Here is a 6,000-nt window from a genome sequence, read left to right as displayed (position 1 = left end):
TACCGGAAGTTGATGCTGTTGCTATGCAACGTCTTGCTAGCATAACAAATCACTAGCTAGACATTTTACGATTTCGTTGTGTTCGTAAATTCAATCTGGAGTGCCAGAGTGCGCTCTGGGTGTTCATAAATCCAGAGCGTTGTCAGATTATCCTTTCGCAAATTCAGAATGTTTCGCTCTCGGAGCACACACTGGACACTAGCCGAGGAGTAGAGGTGATCCGAGCGTTCAACGGCAGTCAAGCACCCAAGCTAACTGGCTAACGTTGGCTAGCTACTTCCTCATACAAATGAGAGCACACCTCACTGATCAATTTTACTCACCCTAGCAGAGCTGGTTAGGCTGTTTTCATGTCATCCAGAGCATTGGTGACTAACTCTGCTGCGGGCAACAATTTAATTACGCTATTTTTTATATTTACTGACACCGGCCATATTCTACAAGTGTTGAGCATTCGTAAATTCATCAGTTATTCTGCACGAGAGTGCTCTGAAATAGGAGTAGATAGACGGAATTAACCATGTCCAATGAATCGCTCAACGACTATACCAATTAGGTAAGAATTATGTGAATATTAAAGTCAATAAACGTTTGGTAGTTAGATAGTTAACATTATGCCTGGCAAGTTCGATGTATTAGTAGCCAACTAATGTTAGGTAACTAGCTAACATATCGGTACATACTGCTGTAATGCTATGCAGTTTGTAAGGACAGTGTAGCTAACAAATTGTCAGCCAACATAATGTGTAACGTAACTTGTTTGAAAAGTCATTACTTTATTACATTGATCAACATTTTCTTAACATTTGGCATAATTAGTTATTAGTCATGTTCTCAAATCTGAAAACGCTGTGAAGCCACACCCATTTTCTGAACAATTGCAATATGGGCCCTAAATGCACAGAAATAGTGTACATTGCATGTATACTACGTATTTTGGCGAATTTAGTACAACATTCGGGAAATTTTGGCATACTAACTATATCCATACTATGACCAATAAGCATACTATATACTCAATTCACGTCACAAATAGTATGGTTAGTATGAGTATTCGAACACATCCTCAAACTGGGATTTCAGGAAAACCAGGGACTTCCCAGAATTGTGCAACCCTACATTAGTATTAAAATCTATTTCTGTAGCTATACAATCTTTAAAGCTGTTAACAGGACGTGTCACATTCTCCATTTTGAGATGAGAGGCTCTGTGAGTAGTGGACGGCATTGCTAATGGTGAAAAACATGTTTTCCTTCTCTTCCTTAGGGTAGTAGCCACCTCTGTCCAGTGACTCCAGTACTGAGGGATTACACTGGGCCAGGAACACCTGGTGCCCCAACTCCTTATAATCCTTACAGACATCCTTCGATGCATTCACCCCTGCTGTGTCCAGAAACAGCACGGGGCTGCAGTCTATAACCACTGAGTGAAAGTTGACTTGATTTGGTAGGAAGATTTTGGTGGCGGTGGTCAACTCTGTCTCTTTATTAATCTTAGTCCTGCCCTCCTCTCCTGCTGTCATGGCTACTTCTTCCTGTTTCGTCCTCTGTTTCTACAGCTTCCTCTGCTTGGCCTTCTCCTTGACGGGGTTCAGGCCCAGGCAGCGGTACAGGGCCGTCTTGAACAGGCTCTGGTTGGCGTAGTAGATGGGCGCCTCGTAGTGGAAGATGGCCACCCCAGGCTGGGTCTGCAGGTCCTTGTAGGATGCCAGGTCCATGTAAAGCTCCCATTGGCCGGCCTAGCCCAGCTCTAAGGCCTGGGCTCTCTAAGTGCCCCCCAACACACAGAAGGCTGAGACCATCACCCTAACCAGCAGGCCTAGCTCTGTGTTTACTTTTTACAGTAGTGTTCCCCAGGCCCAGTCTAGTGTTGTTACCGCGACTCTCTGTGAGGTACCCTTCCAGGGCCTAGCTCCCTGTCCACCACCTGGCCCACCAGCAGGCACAGCACCCAAAGATGCCCACAGAGATGTGGCGTGAGGTGCCAAGCAGGATATAGATGATGCTGGAGTAGGAGGTGTAGAGGCCGTAGATAGAGTCTTGGCCCGCCAGCAGAGAGTAGGCGATGGACTGGGGCACCAGCAGGATGCCCACTATCAACCCAAACATGACGTCAACCAGGATCCAGTCTCTGAGTTGGTAGCCAATTAGGATGGGGATGAACCCCAGAACCTTGGCCTTGGCTCGCTCTGAGTTGCATGTGCACGGCTTTTTTAGTTGGTGTGAAACAGCTGCCTTCCAGTTTTCCTGCTTCTTCTCCCTTCTCTTCAGCATTAAAGGGACGTGTGGTCCACTCTTCGCTCCCTCATCTGCTGAGGCACAGCAGTCTTCTTCAGCCATCATATCAGGCCCACCTTGTCCCCTTTTGATAGAAAAAGTCAGTTAAAGTCAAGACCCAGCTAGCACATTTGATCCCTTAGAAGTTGTGGGAACACACATTTTTGGTTTCCTATTGGTTCTGAGAACGAAGCCATGCATTTCCTGACCTGTAAAACTAAACGTTTTTAAAGTGAACAATTCACCTTCATTTTTTGGGGTTTGAGGGAGATACTGAGAACGTTTTACTGTGGTTCCCTGAAAGTTTTCCTGGGAGGTTTTATTAGCGTAAATGAGAACATACATTATAGGTTTCTTGGAGGTTTTCACTGAACGTGGCAATAAGACTGCTACCTTATTTTCTCTTTTGAACTCCAAAACACAGATAGGACATTTGCTTAGGAATTAATCATGCAAACACATTTATTTCCTTATTGTGGCATGGCGTCAGTGAGTTGAACCTATGATCTTTTGAACCTATAATCTTTTTATATTTTCGTAAAAACTACTCCACAGATATGGCTCTTTTGCAACTTGGGGATAAGATGTTTACAGCCCTTGACAATAATGAATACGCTCTTGGCATCTTTTTGGATTTATCCAGTGTTTGACATGATTGATCATGAAATATTACTTTCTAAATTGCATTATTACGGTTTTCATGATCATACATGTAATTGGTTATGTTTATGATAGAGAACAATGTGTTTATGCAAATAGCTGTGCATCTACCAGGGCCAAGCTATCCTGTGGTGTGTCACAGGGTTGGATAATCTGACCTTTGTTATTCCTAATCTATATCAATGACCTTGCCACTGCGTCTTCTACCATACCTCACATGCTCTTTGCTGATAATACCAATTTTATCACACAATCATTTTGATTCGGTAATTTCTGAATGGTCCAGATCATTTGTTTATCTTTAAAATGTTTTGTTTTTTTATCCAACTTTACTGTATTCACTACTAAGAAATATATCTCTCTCTCAATTGGTGGGAATGAAATGGAACAAGTCACATCCACTAGATTACTGAGTTCTAATTGATGAAAACTTATTCTGGAAAAATTATTTACAATTTGTCTGTAGCAAAGTGATGAAAATCGTTTGTATTAGGGTTGCACATTTGGGGGAATATTCAGAGGTGGAAACTTTCCGTGGGACTATATGGAAATGAATACTTACACCATTTAAATGTAGATGTTTTTTTTCATCAAACAACAAAATAAAATATTGAATGATCCCAAGTGATCTATCGCATCTCCCAAAAACGTTTTCAACATACAATTGAAGTCAGAAGATAACATACACTTTAGGTTGGAGTCATTAAAACTTGTTTTTCAACCACTCCACAAATTACTTGTTAACAAACTACAGTTTTGGCAAGACTGTTAGGAGAATGCCAACAGTGTGCAAAGGTGTCATCAAGGCAAAGGGTGGCTACCTTGAAGAATCTCAAATATATTTGGATTTATTTAACACTTCTTTGGTTACTACATGATTCCATATGTTTTATTTCATAGTTTTGATGTCATCACTATTCTACAAATGTAGAAAATAGTAAAAATAAAGAAAACCCCCTTGAATGAATGTAGGCGTGTCCAAACTTTTGACTGGCACTGTATGTTCAAATGTCTCTCCCGTGAAGTAGTGCCGTGCGACATCTGCCTAGCTCCTTGAAACTGGGGTCACGTATACTTCATATGGGGGAGGGATGCTTCTCTGCATCTCTGCTAAAAAATATGGGTAAAAGATTGAAATGTATGGGAGTCTTACTCAGTACATTTAGTTATTGCTTGCTTTTCTGAAGTCTTACCAACCTTGCCACCTAAGATAGAGTAGCTAGCTTGTATAACTAACTTGATTGATAGAATGAAATGGCTTCTTGGTAGCTAGTGATTGAGGTTGGGAGATTGGAAACCTATCGGCTAGCTAAAGCAAACTTCATAAAATTGCTATGTGGCTAGTAGTATTACAGAGAAACATAAAATAAATAGTTATTTTCATTTTAAACAGGACAAATCTGACCCCTATGGGCATGAATCCGCAAGTCCTGCACCAGCATTGCATGTTCTCTCCCAGCTTCATGGTTTGAATGAGGTGCGTAATTCCAGTCCATATAATACAACGTTATACAGTCCAGTTACGTTATACAGTCCAGTTAAGTTATACAGTCCAGTTAAGTTATACAGTCCAAAATCAAAATGATTAGCCTACTGGAGCTTGTTTCATTTATTTAACCAAGAGAGCATATATAGCTACATCTTTGGCATTTTTATACATTTCTGTTTTGATATGTCTGGTAGCCATATCATAGGCGGTAGCCATATCATAGGCTATGTATTGGATAAAGGAACAATCACTTGGCCTTTTTTTGGTCTTGGGCTCATAAAATGTCTTTAATGTAGGGCTCATCAGGTTTAGGTAGAATTGTCGTGTCGATCAAAGCTCCAATCAAATCCAAACATTTTAGTGCGGTTACCCGGGAGAAAAGTTATTTATTCACGGGATGGAACATTTGTAAAATATCGGGAAAATATTAAACCCTAACAGGGTTTTAGAGCACTGGTCTCTATGGCTATGTTAATAGTATGAACTGGTCATGCAAGAAACTGACTAGGAGAGAGGAATACGTGGTATTGCCTAAGTAACCACACAGCTATGCAAAAAGTGCATGTCACATTGACATGCCATCTACTTGGATGTACTTTATACAGTACACTTTTATAACCCTGTAGATCAGGTATTCCCAACATTTTGTGCGCACAATGCCACCGGGGGTATACGCCAAATAAAAATGTGTTTCACATTTTTTTTTTAAAACAACTATTATAATATTTCAAAAATATATATAATTCTTCACATTTTCAAACAGTCCACTTATAGTTTCCAACGGGGCTGTACATCTGATTGAGGTTCTCTCTCGCCTGAGTAGCCTCGTTTCACTGCCCAAAATAAAATTAAACCATCTAGTGTTTAGCGAAATAACAACCATGTAAAATACAGGTAGCCTAGTCAAATAATTAGCATCCAATCACACTAACCGTTACTCGCGGGAATTCCACTAACTGCTGCTCATTCCGTTTGCTCGAAAATAGATAAATTGTTTTAAAAAATTAAGGCCCATAGAGACACATACCAGCTCTACTGCTACTACCAGCAGTACTACACCTACACCTGTCGACGACAGGTGGCAACAACAAAAAAAACATTTGAGAGTGCGCTGACCCTGGTGATAAAGTGGTACGTGAATAAAAAGTTTGGGAACCACTGCATAACGACTTTAACCTTGTTTTAAGAACACATTCAATTAAGTCTTTGTAATAAAGTTGTTAGGCTATCAATATCTATATAATAGCTTAAAATATTTGTTGATAACTTTTACAACGGTAAATACAGATTACATTATGTTATGGATGGGGACCATTGTAAACATATTGCCAACGTGTGCACCACCAGGATACCTCCTGTACTTTGTTGACAGCAGTTTAGACTACATGCACATTTTAATACGTTACTCACCTGATCTTCGTTTATAGGGTTATTAGTAACAAAACCATTGGATCCTGTATGTATCGTTCTGCCAGGGATTCAGCGTAGCACTCGGCTTGTACGTCATGACATATGAAGCAAAACGCAAACGCCCCCATCACGTGACACACACATTCGAATCAGAAAAAGGGTTGC

The 6,000-nt window shown here is 40.5% G+C and overlaps 1 pseudogene; it reads right to left on the bottom strand.

The window, feature by feature from the left end:
- Positions 1-1,165: 1,165 nt before the first annotated feature.
- On the bottom strand, positions 1,166-2,354 carry LOC139365912 (sulfate transporter-like; annotated as a pseudogene).
- Between the last annotated feature and the right edge of the window lie 3,646 nt (positions 2,355-6,000).

Source organism: Oncorhynchus clarkii, chromosome 14 (genome assembly GCF_045791955.1).
Source record: "Oncorhynchus clarkii lewisi isolate Uvic-CL-2024 chromosome 14, UVic_Ocla_1.0, whole genome shotgun sequence".
In the NCBI taxonomy this organism is placed as follows: domain Eukaryota; kingdom Metazoa; phylum Chordata; class Actinopteri; order Salmoniformes; family Salmonidae; genus Oncorhynchus; species Oncorhynchus clarkii.
The sequence above is the reverse complement of the archived record's forward strand: the minus strand, read 5'-3'. Positions and strand labels throughout refer to the sequence as shown.